A 20884-nucleotide genomic window follows, 5' to 3' on the forward strand; every position below is an offset into this window, starting at 1 on the left:
GTGTTCCCAACAAGCTAGCTGAAGGACGGCTTTCAAACACACTTATCTCTCAGAACTGAGCAAGTGGAGAGACGTTCTTTCATCTAGCACCAAGGGAACGGGTTGCAGGAGACACTTTTTCTCTGCTTTCTCAGTGTATTTCCTAGTGCCGGTTTGAAGTTCCTGCAGTTTTCACTGTAAAACCGAGTTGGAGCTTGTACCTCCCATATATATGTATGGAATGGAGTTTGCAACTGAAAAGAAACTTTGTGTTCCCAACAAGCTAGCTGAAGGACGGCTTTCACACACACTTATCTCTCAGAACTGAGCAAGTGGAGAGACGTTCGTTCATCTAGCACCAAGGGAACGGGTTGCAGGAGACACTTTTTCTCTGCTTTCTCAGTCTACTTCCTAGTGCCGGTTTGAAGTTCCTGCAGTTTTCACTGTAAAACCGAGTTGGAGCTTGTACCTCCCATATATATGTATGGAATGGAGTTTGCAACTGAAAAGAAACTTTGTGTTCCCAACAAGCTAGCTGAAGGACGGCTTTCACACACACTTATCTCTCAGAACTGAGCAAGTGGAGAGACGTTCGTTCATCTAGCACCAAGGGAACGGGTTGCAGGAGACACTTTTTCTCTGCTTTCTCAGTCTACTTCCTAGTGCCGGTTTGAAGTTCCTGCAGTTTTCACTGTAAAACCGAGTTGGAGCTTGTACCTCCCATATATATGTATGGAATGGAGTTTGCAACTGAAAAGAAACTTTGTGTTCCCAACAAGCTAGCTGAAGGATGGCTTTCACACACACTTATCTCTCAGAACTGAGCAAGTGGAGAGACTTTCGTTCATCTAGCACCAAGGGAACGGGTTGCAGGAGACACTTTTTCTCTGCTTTCTCAGTCTGTTTCCTAGTGCCGGTTTGAAGTTCCTGCAGTTTTCACTGTAAAACCGAGTTGGAGCTTGTACCTCCCTATATATATGTATGGAATGGAGTTTGCAACTGAAAAGAAACTTTGTGTTCCCAACAAGCTAGCTGAAGGACGGCTTTCACACACACTTATCTCTCAGAACTGAGCAAGTGGAGAGACGTTCGTTCATCTAGCACCAAGGGAACGGGTTGCAGGAGACACTTTTTCTCTGCTTTCTCAGTCTGTTTCCTAGTGCCGGTTTGAAGTTCCTGCAGTTTTCACTGTAAAACCGAGTTGGAGCTTGTACCTCCCCATATATATGTATGGAATGGAGTTTGCAACTGAAAAGAAACTTTGTGTTCCCAACAAGCTAGCTGAAGGACGGCTTTCACACACACTTATCTCTCAGAACTGAGCAAGTGGAGAGACGTTCGTTCATCTAGCACCAAGGGAACGGGTTGCAGGAGACACTTTTTCTCAGCTTTCTCAGTCTGTTTCCTAGTGCCGGTTTGAAGTTCCTGCAGTTTTCACTGTAAAACCGAGTTGGAGCTTGTACCTCCCCTTATATATGTATGGAATGGGGTTTGCAACTGAAAAGAATCTTTGTGTTCCCAACAAGCTAGCTGAAGGACGGCTTTCACACACACTTATCTCTCAGAACTGAGCAAGTGGAGAGACGTTCGTTCATCTAGCACCAAGGGAACGGGTTGCAGGAGACACTTTTTCTCAGCTTTCTCAGTCTGTTTCCTAGTGCCGGTTTGAAGTTCCTGCAGTTTTCACTGTAAAACCGAGTTGGAGCTTGTACCTCCCATATATATGTATGGAATGGAGTTTGCAACTGAAAAGAAACTTTGTGTTCCCAACAAGCTAGCTGAAGGACGGCTTTCACACACTCTTATCTCTCAGAACTGAGCAAGTGGAGAGACGTTCGTTCATCTAGCACCAAGGGAACGGGTTGCAGGAGACACTTTTTCTCTGCTTTCTCAGTCTGTTTCCTAGTGCCGGTTTGAAGTTCCTGCAGTTTTCACTGTAAAACCGAGTTGGAGCTTGTACCTCCCCATATATATGTATGGAATGGAGTTTGCAACTGAAAAGAAACTTTGTGTTCCCAACAAGCTAGGTGAAGGACGGCTTTCACACACACTTATCTCTCAGAACTGAGCAAGTGGAGAGACGTTCTTTCATCTAGCACCAAGGGAACGGGTTGCAGGAGACACTTTTTCTCTGCTTTCTCAGTCTGTTTCCTAGTGCCGGTTTGAAGTTCCTGCAGTTTTCACTGTAAAACCGAGTTGGAGCTTGTACCTCCCCATATATATGTATGGAATGGAGTTTGCAACTGAAAAGAAACTTGGTGTTCCCAAAAAGCTAGCTGAAGGACGGCTTTCCACACACTTATCTCTCAGAACTGAGCAAGTGGAGAGACGTTCGTTCATCTAGCACCAAGGGAACGGGTTGCAGGAGACACTTTTTCTCTGCTTTCTCAGTCTATTTCCTAGTGCCGGTTTCAAGTTCCTGCAGTTTTCACTGTAAAACCGAGTTGGAGCTTGTACCTCCCATATATATGTATGGAATGGAGTTTGCAACTGAAAAGAAACTTTGTGTTCCCAACAAGCTAGCTGAAGGACGGCTTTCACACACACTTATCTCTCAGAACTGAGCAAGTGGAGAGACGTTCGTTCATCTAGCACCAAGGGAACGGGTTGCAGGAGACACTTTTTCTCTGCTTTCTCAGTCTACTTCCTAGTGCCGGTTTGAAGTTCCTGCAGTTTTCACTGTAAAACCGAGTTGGAGCTTGTACCTCCCATATATATGTATGGAATGGAGTTTGCAACTGAAAAGAAACTTTGTGTTCCCAACAAGCTAGCTGAAGGATGGCTTTCACACACACTTATCTCTCAGAACTGAGCAAGTGGAGAGACGTTCGTTCATCTAGCACCAAGGGAACGGGTTGCAGGAGACACTTTTTCTCTGCTTTCTCAGTCTGTTTGCTAGTGCCGGTTTGAAGTTCCTGCAGTTTTCACTGTAAAACCGAGTTGGAGCTTGTACCTCCCCATATATATGTATGGAATGGAGTTTGCAACTGAAAAGAAACTTTGTGTTCCCAACAAGCTATCTGAAGGACGGCTTTCACACACACTTATCTCTCAGAACTGAGCAAGTGGAGAGACGTTCGTTCATCTAGCACCAAGGGAACGGGTTGCAGGAGACACTTTTTCTCAGCTTTCTCAGTCTGTTTCCTAGTGCCGGTTTGAAGTTCCTGCAGTTTTCACTGTAAAACCGAGTTGGGGCTTGTACCTCCCCTTATATATGTATGGAATGGGGTTTGCAACTGAAAAGAATCTTTGTGTTCCCAACAAGCTAGCTGAAGGACGGCTTTCACACACACTTATCTCTCAGAACTGAGCAAGTGGAGAGACGTTCGTTCATCTAGCACCAAGGGAACGGGTTGCAGGAGACACTTTTTCTCAGCTTTCTCAGTCTGTTTCCTAGTGCCGGTTTGAAGTTCCTGCAGTTTTCACTGTAAAACCGAGTTGGAGCTTGTACCTCCCATATATATGTATGGAATGGAGTTTGCAACTGAAAAGAAACTTTGTGTTCCCAACAAGCTAGCTGAAGGACGGCTTTCACACACACTTATCTCTCAGAACTGAGCAATTGGAGAGACGTTCGTTCATCTAGCACCAAGGGAACGGGTTGCAGGAGACACTTTTTCTCTGCTTTCTCAGTCTATTTCCTATTGCCGGTTTCAAGTTCCTGCAGTTTTCACTGTAAAACCGAGTTGGAGCTTGTACCTCCCATATATATGTATGGAATGGAGTTTGCAACTGAAAAGAAACTTTGTGTTCCCAACAAGCTAGCTGAAGGACGGCTTTCACACACTCTTATCTCTCAGAACTGAGCAAGTGGAGAGACGTTCGTTCATCTAGCACCAAGGGAACGGGTTGCAGGAGACACTTTTTCTCTGCTTTCTCAGTCTGTTTCCTAGTGCCGGTTTGAAGTTCCTGCAGTTTTCACTGTAAAACCGAGTTGGAGCTTGTACCTCCCCATATATATGTATGGAATGGAGTTTGCAACTGAAAAGAAACTTTGTGTTCCCAACAAGCTAGGTGAAGGACGGCTTTCACACACACTTATCTCTCAGAACTGAGCAAGTGGAGAGACGTTCTTTCATCTAGCACCAAGGGAACGGGTTGCAGGAGACACTTTTTCTCTGCTTTCTCAGTCTGTTTGCTAGTGCCGGTTTGAAGTTCCTGCAGTTTTCATTGTAAAACCGAGTTGGAGCTTGTACCTCCCCATATATATGTATGGAATGGAGTTTGCAACTGAAAAGAAACTTGGTGTTCCCAACAAGCTAGGTGAAGGACGGCTTTCACACACACTTATCTCTCAGAACTGAGCAAGTGGAGAGACGTTCGTTCATCTAGCACCAAGGGAACGGGTTGCAGGAGACACTTTTTCTCTGCTTTCTCAGTCTATTTCCTAGTGCCGGTTTGAAGTTCCTGCAGTTTTCACTGTAAAACCGAGTTGGAGCTTGTACCTCCCATATATATGTATGTAATGGAGTTTGCAACTGAAAAGAAACTTTGTGTTCCCAACAAGCTAGCTGAAGGACGGCTTTCAAACACACTTATCTCTCAGAACTGAGCAAGTGGAGAGACGTTCGTTCATCTAGCACCAAGGGAACGGGTTGCAGGAGACAGTTTTTCTCTGCTTTCTCAGTGTATTTCCTAGTGTCGGTTTGCAGTTCCTGCAGTTTTCACTGTAAAACCGAGTTGGAGCTTGTACCTCCCATATATACGTATGGAATGGAGTTTGCAACTGAAAAGAAACTTTGTGTTCCCAACAAGCTAGGTGAAGGACGGCTTTCACACACACTTATCTCTCAGAACTGAGCAAGTGGAGAGACGTTCGTTCATCTAGCACCAAGGGAACGGGTTGCAGGAGACATATTTTCTCTGCTTTCTCAGTCTGTTTCCTAGTGCCGGTTTGAAGTTCCTGCAGTTTTCACTGTAAAACCGAGTTGGAGCTTGTACCTCCCCATATATATGTATGGAATGGAGTTTGCAACTGAAAAGAAACTTTGTGTTCCCAACAAGCTATCTGAAGGACGGCTTTCACACACACTTATCTCTCAGAACTGAGCAAGTGGAGAGACGTTCGTTCATCTATCACCAAGGGAACGGGTTGCAGGAGACACTTTTTCTCAGCTTTCTCAGTCTGTTACCTAGTGCCGGTTTGAAGTTCCTGCAGTTTTCACTGTAAAACCGAGTTGGAGCTTGTACCTCCCCATATATATGTATGGAATGGAGTTTGCAACTGAAAAGAAACTTTGTGTTCCCAACAAGCTAGCTGAAGTACGGCTTTCACACACACTTATCTCTCAGAACTGAGCAAGTTGAGAGACGTTCGTTCATCTAGCACCAAGGGAACGGGTTGCAGGAGACACTTTTTCTCAGCTTTCTCAGTCTGTTTCCTAGTGCCGGTTTGAAGTTCCTGCAGTTTTCACTGTAAAACCGAGTTGGAGCTTGTACCTCCCATATATATGTATGGAGTGGAGTTTGCAACTGAAAAGAAACTTTGTGTTCCCAACAAGCTAGCTGAAGGACGGCTTTCACACACACTTATCTCTCAGAACTGAGCAAGTGGAGAGACGTTCGTTCATCTAGCACCAAGGGAACGGGTTGCAGGAGACACTTTTTCTCTGCTTTCTCAGTCTGTTTCCTAGTGCCGGTTTCAAGTTCCTGCAGTTTTCACTGTAAAACCGAGTTGGAGCTTGTACCTCCCATATATATGTATGGAATGGAGTTTGCAACTGAAAAGAAACTTTGTGTTCCCAACAAGCTAGCTGAAGGACGGCTTTCACACACACTTATCTCTCAGAACTGAGCAAATGGAGAGACATTCGTTCATCTAGCTCCAAGGGAACGGGTTGCAGGAGACACTTTTTCTCAGCTTTCTCAGTCTGTTTCCAAGTGCCGGCTTGAAGTTCCTGCAGTTTTCACTGTAAAACCTAGTTGGAGCTTGTACCTCCCCATATATATGTATGGAATGGAGTTTGCAACTGAAAAGAAACTTTGTGTTCCCAACAAGCTAGGTGAAGGACGGCTTTCACACACACTTATCTCTCAGAACTGAGCAAGTCGAGAGACGTTCGTTCATCTAGCACCAAGGGAACGGGTTGCAGGAGACACTTTTTCTTTGCTTTCTCAGTCTGTTTCCTAGTGCCGGTTTGAAGTTCCTGCAGTTTTCACTGTAAAACCGAGTTGGAGCTTGTACCTCCCCATATATATGTATGGAATGGAGTTTGCAACTGAAAAGAAACTTGGTGTTCCCAAAAAGCTAGCTGAAGGACGGCTTTCACACACACTTATCTCTCAGAACTGAGCAAATGGAGAGACATTCGTTCATCTAGCTCCAAGGGAACGGGTTGCAGGAGACACTTTTTCTCAGCTTTCTCAGTCTGTTTCCTAGTGCCGGCTTGAAGTTCCTGCAGTTTTCACTGTAAAACCTAGTTGGAGCTTGGACCTCCCCATATATATGTATGGAATGGAGTTTGCAACTGAAAAGAAACTTTGTGTTCCCAACAAGCTAGGTGAAGGACGGCTTTCACACACACTTATCTCTCAGAACTGAGCAAGTCGAGAGACGTTCGTTCATCTAGCACCAAGGGAACGGGTTGCAGGAGACACTTTTTCTCTGCTTTCTCAGTCTATTTCCTAGTGCCGGTTTCAAGTTCCTGCAGTTTTCACTGTAAAACCGAGTTGGAGCTTGTACCTCCCCATATATATGTATGGAATGGAGTTTGCAACTGAAAAGAAACTTGGTGTTCCCAAAAAGCTAGCTGAAGGACGGCTTTCACACACACTTATCTCTCAGAACTGAGCAAGTGGAGAGACGTTCGTTCATCTAGCACCAAGGGAACGGGTTGCAGGAGACACTTTTTCTCTGCTTTCTCAGTCTATTTCCTAGTGCCGGTTTCAAGTTCCTGCAGTTTTCACTGTAAAACCGAGTTGGAGCTTGTACCTCCCATATATATGTATGGAATGGAGTTTGCAACTGAAAAGAAACTTTGTGTTCCCAACAAGCTAGCTGAAGGACGGCTTTCACACACACTTATCTCTCAGAACTGAGCAAGTGGAGAGACGTTCGTTCATCTAGCACCAAGGGAACGGGTTGCAGGAGACACTTTTTCTCTGCTTTCTCAGTCTACTTCCTAGTGCCGGTTTGAAGTTCCTGCAGTTTTCACTGTAAAACCGAGTTGGAGCTTGTACCTCCCATATATATGTATGGAATGGAGTTTGCAACTGAAAAGAAACTTTGTGTTCCCAACAAGCTAGCTGAAGGATGGCTTTCACACACACTTATCTCTCAGAACTGAGCAAGTGGAGAGACTTTCGTTCATCTAGCACCAAGGGAACGGGTTGCAGGAGACACTTTTTCTCTGCTTTCTCAGTCTGTTTCCTAGTGCCGGTTTGAAGTTCCTGCAGTTTTCACTGTAAAACCGAGTTGGAGCTTGTACCTACCATATATATGTATGGAATGGAGTTTGCAACTGAAAAGAAACTTTGTGTTCCCAACAAGCTAGCTGAAGGACGGCTTTCACACACACTTATCTCTCAGAACTGAGCAAGTGGAGAGACGTTCGTTCATCTAGCACCAAGGGAACGGGTTGCAGGAGACACTTTTTCTCTGCTTTCTCAGTCTGTTTGCTAGTGCCGGTTTGAAGTTCCTGCAGTTTTCACTGTAAAACCGAGTTGGAGCTTGTACCTCCCCATATATATGTATGGAATGGAGTTTGCAACTGAAAAGAAACTTTGTGTTCCCAACAAGCTAGCTGAAGGACGGCTTTCACACACACTTATCTCTCAGAACTGAGCAAGTGGAGAGACGTTCGTTCATCTAGCACCAAGGGAACGGGTTGCAGGAGACACTTTTTCTCAGCTTTCTCAGTCTGTTTCCTAGTGCCGGTTTGAAGTTCCTGCAGTTTTCACTGTAAAACCGAGTTGGAGCTTGTACCTCCCCTTATATATGTATGGAATGGAGTTTGCAACTGAAAAGAATCTTTGTGTTCCCAACAAGCTAGCTGAAGGACGGCTTTCACACACACTTATCTCTCAGAACTGAGCAAGTGGAGAGACGTTCGTTCATCTAGCACCAAGGGAACGGGTTGCAGGAGACACTTTTTCTCAGCTTTCTCAGTCTGTTTCCTAGTGCCGGTTTGAAGTTCCTGCAGTTTTCACTGTAAAACCGAGTTGGAGCTTGTACCTCCCATATATATGTATGGAATGGAGTTTGCAACTGAAAAGAAACTTTGTGTTCCCAACAAGCTAGCTGAAGGACGGCTTTCACACACACTTATCTCTCAGAACTGAGCAATTGGAGAGACGTTCGTTCATCTAGCACCAAGGGAACGGGTTGCAGGAGACACTTTTTCTCTGCTTTCTCAGTCTATTTCCTATTGCCGGTTTCAAGTTCCTGCAGTTTTCACTGTAAAACCGAGTTGGAGCTTGTACCTCCCATATATATGTATGGAATGGAGTTTGCAACTGAAAAGAAACTTTGTGTTCCCAACAAGCTAGCTGAAGGACGGCTTTCACACACTCTTATCTCTCAGAACTGAGCAAGTGGAGAGACGTTCGTTCATCTAGCACCAAGGGAACGGGTTGCAGGAGACACTTTTTCTCTGCTTTCTCAGTCTGTTTCCTAGTGCCGGTTTGAAGTTCCTGCAGTTTTCACTGTAAAACCGAGTTGGAGCTTGGACCTCCCCATATATATGTATGGAATGGAGTTTGCAACTGAAAAGAAACTTTGTGTTCCCAACAAGCTAGGTGAAGGACGGCTTTCACACACACTTATCTCTCAGAACTGAGCAAGTGGAGAGACGTTCGTTCATCTAGCACCAAGGGAACGGGTTGCAGGAGACACTTTTTCTCTGCTTTCTCAGTCTGTTTCCTAGTGCCGGTTTGAAGTTCCTGCAGTTTTCACTGTAAAACCGAGTTGGAGCTTGTACCTCCCCATATATATGTATGGAATGGAGTTTGCAACTGAAAAGAAACTTTGTGTTCCCAACAAGCTAGCTGAAGGACGGCTTTCACACACACTTATCTCACAGAACTGAGCAAGTTGAGAGACGTTCGTTCATCTAGCACCAAGGGAACGGGTTGCAGGAGACACTTTTTCTCAGCTTTCTCAGTCTGTTTCCTAGGGCCGGTTTGAAGTTCCTGCAGTTTTCACTGTAAAACCGAGTTGGAGCTTGTACCTCCCCATATATATGTATGGAATGAAGTTTGCAACTGAAAAGAAACTTTGTGTTCCCAACAAGCTGGCTGAAGGATGGCTTTCACACACACTTATCTCTCAGAACTGAGCAATTGGAGAGACGTTCGTTCATCTAGCACCAAGGGAACGGGTTGCAGGAGACACTTTTTCTCTGCTTTCTCAGTCTATTTCCTATTGCCGGTTTCAAGTTCCTGCAGTTTTCACTGTAAAACCGAGTTGGAGCTTGTACCTCCCATATATATGTATGGAATGGAGTTTGCAACTGAAAAGAAACTTTGTGTTCCCAACAAGCTAGGTGAAGGACGGCTTTCACACACACTTATCTCTCAGAACTGAGCAAGTCGAGAGACGTTCGTTCATCTAGCACCAAGGGAACGGGTTGCAGGAGACACTTTTTCTCTGCTTTCTCAGGCTGTTTCCTAGTGCCGGTTTGAAGTTCCTGCAGTTTTCACTGTAAAACCGAGTTGGAGCTTGTACCTCCCCATATATATGTATGGAATGGAGTTTGCAACTGAAAAGAAACTTGGTGTTCCCAAAAAGCTAGCTGAAGGACGGCTTTCACACACACTTATCTCTCAGAACTGAGCAAATGGAGAGACATTCGTTCATCTAGCTCCAAGGGAACGGGTTGCAGGAGACACTTTTTCTCAGCTTTCTCAGTCTGTTTCCTAGTGCCGGCTTGAAGTTCCTGCAGTTTTCACTGTAAAACCTAGTTGGAGCTTGGACCTCCCCATATATATGTATGGAATGGAGTTTGCAACTGAAAAGAAACTTTGTGTTCCCAACAAGCTAGGTGAAGGACGGCTTTCACACACACTTATCTCTCAGAACTGAGCAAGTCGAGAGACGTTCGTTCATCTAGCACCAAGGGAACGGGTTGCAGGAGACACTTTTTCTCTGCTTTCTCAGTCTATTTCCTAGTGCCGGTTTCAAGTTCCTGCAGTTTTCACTGTAAAACCGAGTTGGAGCTTGTACCTCCCCATATATATGTATGGAATGGAGTTTGCAACTGAAAAGAAACTTGGTGTTCCCAAAAAGCTAGCTGAAGGACGGCTTTCACACACACTTATCTCTCAGAACTGAGCAAGTGGAGAGACGTTCGTTCATCTAGCACCAAGGGAACGGGTTGCAGGAGACACTTTTTCTCTGCTTTCTCAGTCTATTTCCTAGTGCCGGTTTCAAGTTCCTGCAGTTTTCACTGTAAAACCGAGTTGGAGCTTGTACCTCCCATATATATGTATGGAATGGAGTTTGCAACTGAAAAGAAACTTTGTGTTCCCAACAAGCTAGCTGAAGGACGGCTTTCACACACACTTATCTCTCAGAACTGAGCAAGTGGAGAGACGTTCGTTCATCTAGCACCAAGGGAACGGGTTGCAGGAGACACTTTTTCTCTGCTTTCTCAGTCTACTTCCTAGTGCCGGTTTGAAGTTCCTGCAGTTTTCACTGTAAAACCGAGTTGGAGCTTGTACCTCCCATATATATGTATGGAATGGAGTTTGCAACTGAAAAGAAACTTTGTGTTCCCAACAAGCTAGCTGAAGGATGGCTTTCACACACACTTATCTCTCAGAACTGAGCAAGTGGAGAGACTTTCGTTCATCTAGCACCAAGGGAACGGGTTGCAGGAGACACTTTTTCTCTGCTTTCTCAGTCTGTTTCCTAGTGCCGGTTTGAAGTTCCTGCAGTTTTCACTGTAAAACCGAGTTGGAGCTTGTACCTACCATATATATGTATGGAATGGAGTTTGCAACTGAAAAGAAACTTTGTGTTCCCAACAAGCTAGCTGAAGGACGGCTTTCACACACACTTATCTCTCAGAACTGAGCAAGTGGAGAGACGTTCGTTCATCTAGCACCAAGGGAACGGGTTGCAGGAGACACTTTTTCTCTGCTTTCTCAGTCTGTTTGCTAGTGCCGGTTTGAAGTTCCTGCAGTTTTCACTGTAAAACCGAGTTGGAGCTTGTACCTCCCCATATATATGTATGGAATGGAGTTTGCAACTGAAAAGAAACTTTGTGTTCCCAACAAGCTAGCTGAAGGACGGCTTTCACACACACTTATCTCTCAGAACTGAGCAAGTGGAGAGACGTTCGTTCATCTAGCACCAAGGGAACGGGTTGCAGGAGACACTTTTTCTCAGCTTTCTCAGTCTGTTTCCTAGTGCCGGTTTGAAGTTCCTGCAGTTTTCACTGTAAAACCGAGTTGGAGCTTGTACCTCCCCTTATATATGTATGGAATGGAGTTTGCAACTGAAAAGAATCTTTGTGTTCCCAACAAGCTAGCTGAAGGACGGCTTTCACACACACTTATCTCTCAGAACTGAGCAAGTGGAGAGACGTTCGTTCATCTAGCACCAAGGGAACGGGTTGCAGGAGACACTTTTTCTCAGCTTTCTCAGTCTGTTTCCTAGTGCCGGTTTGAAGTTCCTGCAGTTTTCACTGTAAAACCGAGTTGGAGCTTGTACCTCCCATATATATGTATGGAATGGAGTTTGCAACTGAAAAGAAACTTTGTGTTCCCAACAAGCTAGATGAAGGACGGCTTTCACACACACTTATCTCTCAGAACTGAGCAATTGGAGAGACGTTCGTTCATCTAGCACCAAGGGAACGGGTTGCAGGAGACACTTTTTCTCTGCTTTCTCAGTCTATTTCCTATTGCCGGTTTCAAGTTCCTGCAGTTTTCACTGTAAAACCGAGTTGGAGCTTGTACCTCCCATATATATGTATGGAATGGAGTTTGCAACTGAAAAGAAACTTTGTGTTCCCAACAAGCTAGCTGAAGGACGGCTTTCACACACTCTTATCTCTCAGAACTGAGCAAGTGGAGAGACGTTCGTTCATCTAGCACCAAGGGAACGGGTTGCAGGAGACACTTTTTCTCTGCTTTCTCAGTCTGTTTCCTAGTGCCGGTTTGAAGTTCCTGCAGTTTTCACTGTAAAACCGAGTTGGAGCTTGTACCTCCCCATATATATGTATGGAATGGAGTTTGCAACTGAAAAGAAACTTTGTGTTCCCAACAAGCTAGCTGAAGGACGGCTTTCACACACACTTATCTCACAGAACTGAGCAAGTTGAGAGACGTTCGTTCATCTAGCACCAAGGGAACGGGTTGCAGGAGACACTTTTTCTCAGCTTTCTCAGTCTGTTTCCTAGGGCCGGTTTGAAGTTCCTGCAGTTTTCACTGTAAAACCGAGTTGGAGCTTGTACCTCCCCATATATATGTATGGAATGAAGTTTGCAACTGAAAAGAAACTTTGTGTTCCCAACAAGCTGGCTGAAGGATGGCTTTCACACACACTTATCTCTCAGAACTGAGCAATTGGAGAGACGTTCGTTCATCTAGCACCAAGGGAACGGGTTGCAGGAGACACTTTTTCTCTGCTTTCTCAGTCTATTTCCTATTGCCGGTTTCAAGTTCCTGCAGTTTTCACTGTAAAACCGAGTTGGAGCTTGTACCTCCCATATATATGTATGGAATGGAGTTTGCAACTGAAAAGAAACTTTGTGTTCCCAACAAGCTAGCTGAAGGACGGCTTTCACACACTCTTATCTCTCAGAACTGAGCAAGTGGAGAGACGTTCGTTCATCTAGCACCAAGGGAACGGGTTGCAGGAGACACTTTTTCTCTGCTTTCTCAGTCTGTTTCCTAGTGCCGGTTTGAAGTTCCTGCAGTTTTCACTGTAAAACCTAGTTGGAGCTTGGACCTCCCCATATATATGTATGGAATGGAGTTTGCAACTGAAAAGAAACTTTGTGTTCCCAACAAGCTAGGTGAAGGACGGCTTTCACACACACTTATCTCTCAGAACTGAGCAAGTGGAGAGACGTTCGTTCATCTAGCAGCAAGGGAACGGGTTGCAGGAGACACTTTTTCTCTGCTTTCTCAGTCTGTTTGCTAGTGCCGGTTTGAAGTTCCTGCAGTTTTCACTGTAAAACCGAGTTGGAGCTTGTACCTCCCCATATATATGTATGGAATGGAGTTTGCAACTGAAAAGAAACTTTGTGTTCCCAACAAGCTAGCTGAAGGACGGCTTTCACACACACTTATCTCACAGAACTGAGCAAGTGGAGAGACGTTCGTTCATCTAGCACCAAGGGAACGGGTTGCAGGAGACACTTTTTCTCAGCTTTCTCAGTCTGTTTCCTAGGGCCGGTTTGAAGTTCCTGCAGTTTTCACTGTAAAACCGAGTTGGAGCTTGTACCTCCCCATATATATGTATGGAATGAAGTTTGCAACTGAAAAGAAACTTTGTGTTCCCAACAAGCTGGCTGAAGGATGGCTTTCACACACACTTATCTCTCAGAACTGAGCAATTGGAGAGACGTTCGTTCATCTAGCACCAAGGGAACGGGTTGCAGGAGACACTTTTTCTCTGCTTTCTCAGTCTATTTCCTATTGCCGGTTTCAAGTTCCTGCAGTTTTCACTGTAAAACCGAGTTGGAGGTTGTACCTCCCATATATATGTATGGAATGGAGTTTGCAACTGAAAAGAAACTTTGTGTTCCCAACAAGCTAGCTGAAGGACGGCTTTCACACACTCTTATCTCTCAGAACTGAGCAAGTTGAGAGACGTTCGTTCATCTAGCACCAAGGGAACGGGTTGCAGGAGACACTTTTTCTCTGCTTTCTCAGTCTGTTTCCTAGTGCCGGTTTGAAGTTCCTGCAGTTTTCACTGTAAAACCTAGTTGGAGCTTGTACCTCCCCATATATATGTATGGAATGGAGTTTGCAACTGAAAAGAAACTTTGTGTTCCCAACAAGCTAGGTGAAGGACGGCTTTCACACACACTTATCTCTCAGAACTGAGCAAGTGGAGAGACGTTCGTTCATCTAGCACCAAGGGAACGGGTTGCAGGAGACACTTTTTCTCTGCTTTCTCAGTCTGTTTGCTAGTGCCGGTTTGAAGTTCCTGCAGTTTTCACTGTAAAACCGAGTTGGAGCTTGTACCTCCCCATATATATGTATGGAATGGAGTTTGCAACTGAAAAGAAACTTTGTGTTCCCAACAAGCTATCTGAAGGACGGCTTTCACACACACTTATCTCTCAGAACTGAGCAAGTGGAGAGACGTTCGTTCATCTAGCACCAAGGGAACGGGTTGCAGGAGACACTTTTTCTCAGCTTTCTCAGTCTGTTTCCTAGGGCCGGTTTGACGTTCCTGCAGTTTTCACTGTAAAACCGAGTTGGAGCTTGTACCTCCCCATATATATGTATGGAATGAAGTTTGCAACTGAAAAGAAACTTTGTGTTCCCAACAAGCTGGCTGAAGGATGGCTTTCACACACACTTATCTCTCAGAACTGAGCAAGTGGAGAGATGTTCGTTCATCTAGCACCAAGGGAACGGGTTGCAGGAGACACTTTTTCTCAGCTTTCTCAGTCTGTTTCCTAGGGCCGGTTTGAGGTTCCTGCAGTTTTCACTGTAAAACCGAGTTGGAGCTTGTACCTCCCCATATATATGTATGGAATGAAGTTTGCAACTGAAAAGAAACTTTGTGTTAACAACAAGCTAGCTGAAGGACGGCTTTCACACACACTTATCTCTCAGAACTGAGCAAGTGGAGAGACGTTCGTTCATCTAGCACAAAGGGAACGGGTTGCAGGACACACTTTTTCTTTGCTTTCTCAGTCTATTTCCTAGTGCCAGTTTCAAGTTCCTGCAGTTTTCACTGTAAAACCGAGTTGGAGCTTGTACCTCCCATATATATGTATGGAATGGAGTTTGCAACTGAAAAGAAACTTTGTGTTCCCAACAACCTAGCTGAAGGACGGCTTTCACACACACTTGTCTCTCAGAACTGAGCAAGTGGAGAGACGTTCGTTCATCTAGCACCAAGGGAACGGGTTGTAGGAGACACTTTTTCTCTGCTTTCTCAGTCTATTTCCTAGGGCCGGTTTGAAGTTCCTGCAGTTTCCACTGTAAAACCGAGTTGGAGCTTGTACCTCCCATATATATGTATGGAATGGAGTTTGCAACTGAAAAGAAACTTTGTGTTCCCAACAAGCTAGCTGAAGGACGGCTTTCACACACACTTATCTCTCAGAACTGAGCAAGTGGAGAGACGTTCGTTCATCTAGCACCAAGGGAACGGGTTGCAGGAGACACTTTTTCTCAGCTTTCTCAGTCTGTTTCCTAGTGCCGGTTTGAAGTTCCTGCAGTTTTCACTGTAAAACCGAGTTGGAGCTTGTACCTCCCCATATATATGTATGGAATGGAGTTTGCAACTGAAAAGAAACTTTGTGTTCCCAACAAGCTAGGTGAAGTACGGCTTTCACACACACTTATCTCTCAGAACTGAGCAAGTGGAGAGACGTTCGTTCATCTAGCACCAAGGGAACGGGTTGCAGGAGACACTTTTTCTCTGCTTTCTCAGTCTGTTTCCTAGTGCCGGTTTGAAGTTCCTGCAGTTTTCAATGTAAAACCGAGTTGGAGCTTGTACCTCCCCATATATATGTATGGAATGGAGTTTGCAACTGAAAAGAAACTTTGTGTTCCCAAAAGCTAGCTGAAGGACGGCTTTCACACACACTTATCTCTCAGAACTGAGCAAGTGGAGAGACGTTCGTTCATCTAGCACCAATGAAACGGGTTGCAGGAGACACTTTTTCTCTGCTTTCTCAGTATGTTTCCTAGTGCCGGTTTGAAGTTCCTGCAGTTTTCACTGTAAAACCGAGTTGGAGCTTGTACCTCCCCATATATATGTATGGAATGGAGTTTGCAACTGAAAAGAAACTTTGTGTTCCCAACAAGCTAGCTGAAGGACGGCTTTCACACACACTTATCTCTCAGAACTGAGCAAGTGGAGAGACGTTCGTTCATCTAGCACCAAGGGAACGGGTTGCAGGAGACACTTTTTCTCTGCTTTCTCAGTCTGTTTCCTAGTGCCGGTTTGAAGTTCCTGCAGTTTTCACTGTAAAACCGAGTTGGAGCTTGTACCTCCCCATGTATATGTACGGAATGGAGTTTGCAACTGAAAAGAAACTTTGTGTTCCCAACAAGCCAGCTGAAGGACGGCTTTCACACACACTTATCTCTCAGAACTGAGCAAGTGGAGAGACGTTCGTTCATCTAGCACAAAGGGAACGGGTTGCAGGAGACACTTTTTCTTTGCTTTCTCAGTCTATTTCCTAGGGCCGGTTTCAACTTCCTGCAGTTTTCACTGTAAAACCGAGTTGGAGCTTGTACCTCCCATATATATGTATGGAATGGAGTTTGCAACTGAAAAGAAACTTTGTGTTCCCAACAAGCTAGCTGAAGGACGGCTTTCACACACACTTATCTCTCAGAACTGAGCAAGTGGAGAGACGTTCGTTCATCTAGCACCAAGGGAACGGGTTGCAGGAGACACTTTTTCTCTGCTTTCTCAGTCTGTTTCCTAGTGCCGGTTTGAAGTTCCTGCAGTTTTCACTGTAAAACCGAGTTGGAGCTTGTACCTCCCCATATATATGTATGGAATGGAGTTTGCAACTGAAAAGAAACTTTGTGTTCCCAACAAGCTAGCTGAAGGACGGCTTTCACACACACTTATCTCTCAGAACTGAGCAAGTGGAGAGACGTTCGTTCATCTATCACCAAGGGAACGGGTTGCAGGAGACACTTTTTCTCTGCTTTCTCAGTCTATTTCCTAGTGCCGGTTTGAAGTTCCTGCAGTTTTCACTGTAAAACCGAGTTGGAGCTTGTACCTCCCCATATATATGTATGGAATGGAGTTTGCAACTGAAAAGAAACTTTGTGTTCCCATCAAGCTAGGTGAAGGACGGCTTTCACACACACTTATCTCTCAGAACTGAGCAAGTGGAGAGACGTTCGTTCATCTAGCACCAAGGGAACGGGTTGCATGAGACACTTTTTCTCAGCTTTCTCAGTCTGTTTCCTAGTGCCGGTTTGAAGTTCCTGCAGTTTTCACTGTAAAACCGAGTTGGAGCTTGTACCTCCCCATATATATGTACGGAATGGAGTTTGCAACTGAAAAGAAACTGGGTGTTCCCAACAAGCTAGCTGAAGGACGGCTTTCACACACACTTTTCTCTCAGAACTGAGCAAGTGGAGAGACGTTCGTTCATCTAGCACCAAGTGAACGGGTTGCAGGAGACACTTTTTCTCTGCTTTCTCAGTCTGTTTCCTAGTGCCGGTTTGAAGTTCCTGCAGTTTTCACTGTAAAACAGAGTTGGAGCTTGTACCTCCCCATATATATGTATGGAATGGAGTTTGCAACTGAAAAGAAACTTTGTGTTCCCAACAAGTTAGCTGAAGGACGGCTTTCACACACACTTATCTCTCAGAACTGAGCAAGTGGAGAGACGTTCGTTCATCTAGCACCAAGGGAACGGGTTGCAGGAGACACTTTTTCTCAGCTTTCTCAGTCTGTTTCCTAGTGCCGGTTTGAAGTTCCTGCAGTTTTCACTGTAAAACCGAGTTGGAGTTTGTACCTCCCCATATATATGTATGGAATGGAGTTTGCAACTGAAAAGAAACTTTGTGTTCCCAACAAGCTAGCTGAAGGACGGCTTTCACACGCACTTATCTCTCAGAACTGAGCAAGTGGAGAGACGTTCGTTCATCTATCACCAAGGGAACGGGTTGCAGGAGACACTTTTTCTCTGCTTTCTCAGTCTGTTTCCTAGTGCCGGTTTGAAGTTCCAGCAGTTTTCACTGTAAACCCGAGTTGGAGCTTGTACCTCCCCATATATATGTATGGAATGGAGTTTGCAACTGAAAAGAAACTTTGTGTTCCCAACAAGCTAGCTGAAGGACGGCTTTCACACACACTTATCTCTCAGAACTGAACAAGTGGAGAGACGTTCGTTCATCTAGCACCAAGGGAACGGGTTGCAGGAGACACTTTTTCTCTGCTTTCTCAGTCTGTTTGCTAGTGCCGGTTTGAAGTTCCTGCAGTTTTCACTTTAAACCCGAGTTGGAGCTTGTACCTCCCCATATATATGTATGGAATGGAGTTTGCAACTGAAAAGAAACTTTGTGTTCCCAACAAGCTAGCTGAAGGACGGCTTTCACACACACTTATCTCTCAGAACTGAGCAAATGGAGAGACGTTCGTTCATCTAGCACCAAGGGAACGGGTTGCAGGAGACACTTTTTCTCTCCTTTCTCAGTCTGTTTCCTAGTGCCGGTTTGAAGTTCCTGCAGTTTTCACTGTAAAACCGAGTTGGAGCTTGTACCTCCCCATATAAATTTATGGAATGGAGTTTGGAACTGAAAAGAAACTTTGTGTTCCCAACAAGCTAGGTGAAGGACGGCTTTCACACACACTTATCTCTCAGAAATGGGCAAGTGGAGAGATGTTCGTTCATCTAGCACCAAGGGAACGGGTTGCAGGAGAAACTTTACTCTGGTTTCTCATTCTGATTCCTAGTGCCGGTTTGAAGTTCCTTCAGTTTTCACTGTAAAACCGAGTTGGAACTAGTACTTCCCCATATATATGCATGGAGTGGAGTTTGCTACTGAAAAGAAACTTTGTGTTCCCAACAAGCTAATTGAAGGACGGCATTCACACACACTTATCTCTCAGAACTGAGCAAGTGGAGAGACGTTCGTTCATCTAGCACCAAGGGAACGGGTTGCAGGAGACACTTTTTCTCTGCTTTCTCAATCTGTTTCCTAGTGCCGGTTTGAAGTTCCTGCAGTTTTCACTGTAAACCCGAGTTGGAGCTTGTACCTCCCCATATATATGTTTGGAATGGAGTTTGCAACTGAAAAGAAACTTTGTGTTCCCAACAAGCTAGGTGAAGGACGGCTTTCACACACACTTATCTCTCAGAACTGAGCAAGTGGAGAGACGTTCGTTCATCTAGCACCAAGGGAACGGGTTGCAGGAGACACTTTTTCTCTGCTTTCTCAGTCTGTTTGCTAGTGCCGGTTTGAAGTTCCAGCAGTTTTCACTCTAAACCCGAGTTGGAGCTTGTACCTCCCCATATATATGTATGGAATGGAGTTTGCAACTGAAAAGAAACTTTGTGTTCCCAACAAGCTAGGTGAAGGACGGCTTTCACACACACTTATCTCTCAGAACTGAGCAAGTGGAGAGACGTTCGTTCATCTAGCACCAAGGGAACGGGTTGCAGGAGACACTTTTTCTCTGCTTTCTCAGTCTGTTTCCTAGTGCCGGTTTGAAGTTCCTGCAGTTTTCACTGTAAAACCGAGTTGGAGCTTGTACCTCCCCATATATATGTATGGAATGAAGTTTGCAACTGAAAAGAAACTTTGTGTTCCCAACAAGCTAGATGAAGGACGGCTTTCACACACACTTATCTCTCAGAACTGAGCAAGTGGAGAGACGTTCGTTCATCTATCACCAAGGGAACGGGTTGCAGGAGACACTTTTTCTCTGCTTTCTCAATCTGTTTCCTAGTGCCGGTTTGAAGTTCCTGCAGTTTTCACTGTAAAACCGAGTTGGACCTTGTACCTCCCCATATATATGTATGGAATGGAGTTTGCAACTGAAAAGAAACTTTGTGTTCCCAACAAGCTAGCTGAAGGACGGCTTTCACACACAATTATCTCTCAGAACTGAGCAAGTGGAGAGACGTTCGTTCATCTAGCACCAAGGGAACGGGTTGCAGGAGACACTTTTTCTCTGCTTTCTCAGTCTGTTTCCTAGTGCCGGTTTGAAGTTCCTGCAGTTTTCACTGTAAAACCGAGTTGGAGCTTGTACCTCCCCATGTATATGTACGGAATGGAGTTTGCAACTGAAAAGAAACTTTGTGTTCCCAACAAGCTAGCTGAAGGACGGCTTTCACACACACTTATCTCTCAGAACTGAGCAAGTGGAGAGACGTTCGTTCATCTAGCACAAAGGGAACGGGTTGCAGGAGACACTTTTTCTTTGCTTTCTCAGTCTATTTCCTAGGGCCGGTTTCAAGTTCCTGCAGTTTTCACTGTAAAACCGAGTTGGAGCTTGTACCTCCCATATATATGTATGGAATGGAGTTTGCAACTGAAAAGAAACTTTGTGTTCCCAACAAACTAGCTGAAGGACGGCTTTCACACACACTTATCTCTCAGAACTGAGCAAGTGGAGAGACGTTCGTTCATCTAGCACCAAGGGAACGGGTTGCAGGAGACACTTTTTCTCTGCTTTCTCAGTCTGTTTCCTAGTGCCGGTTTGAAGTTCCTGCAGTTTTCACTGTAAAACCGAGTTGGAGCTTGTACCTCCCCATATATATGTATGGAATGGAGTTTGCAACTGAAAAGAAACTTTGTGTTCCCAAAAAGCTAGGTGAAGGACGGCTTTCACACACAATTATCTCTCAGAACTGAGCAAGTGGAGAGACGTTCGTTCATCTATCACCAAGGGAACGGGTTGCAGGAGACACTTTTTCTCTGCTTTCTCAATCTGTTTCCTAGTGCCGGTTTGAAGTTCCTGCAGTTTTCACTGTAAAACAGAGTTGGAGCTTGTACCTCCCCATATATATGTATGGAATGGAGTTTGCAACTGAAAAGAAATTTTGTGTTCCCATCAAGCTAGGTGAAGGACGGCTTTCACACACACTTATATCTCAGAACTGAGCAAGTGGAGAGACGTTCGTTCATCTAGCACCAAGGGAACGGGTTGCATGAGACACTTTTTCTCAGCTTTCTCAGTCTGTTTCCTAGTGCCGGTTTGAAGTTCCTGCAGTTTTCACTGTAAAACCGAGTTGGAGCTTGTACCTCCCCATGTATATGTACGGAATGGAGTTTGCAACTGAAAAGAAACTTT

Source organism: Camelus bactrianus, chromosome 15 (genome assembly GCF_048773025.1).
Source record: "Camelus bactrianus isolate YW-2024 breed Bactrian camel chromosome 15, ASM4877302v1, whole genome shotgun sequence".
Lineage (NCBI taxonomy): Eukaryota > Metazoa > Chordata > Mammalia > Artiodactyla > Camelidae > Camelus > Camelus bactrianus.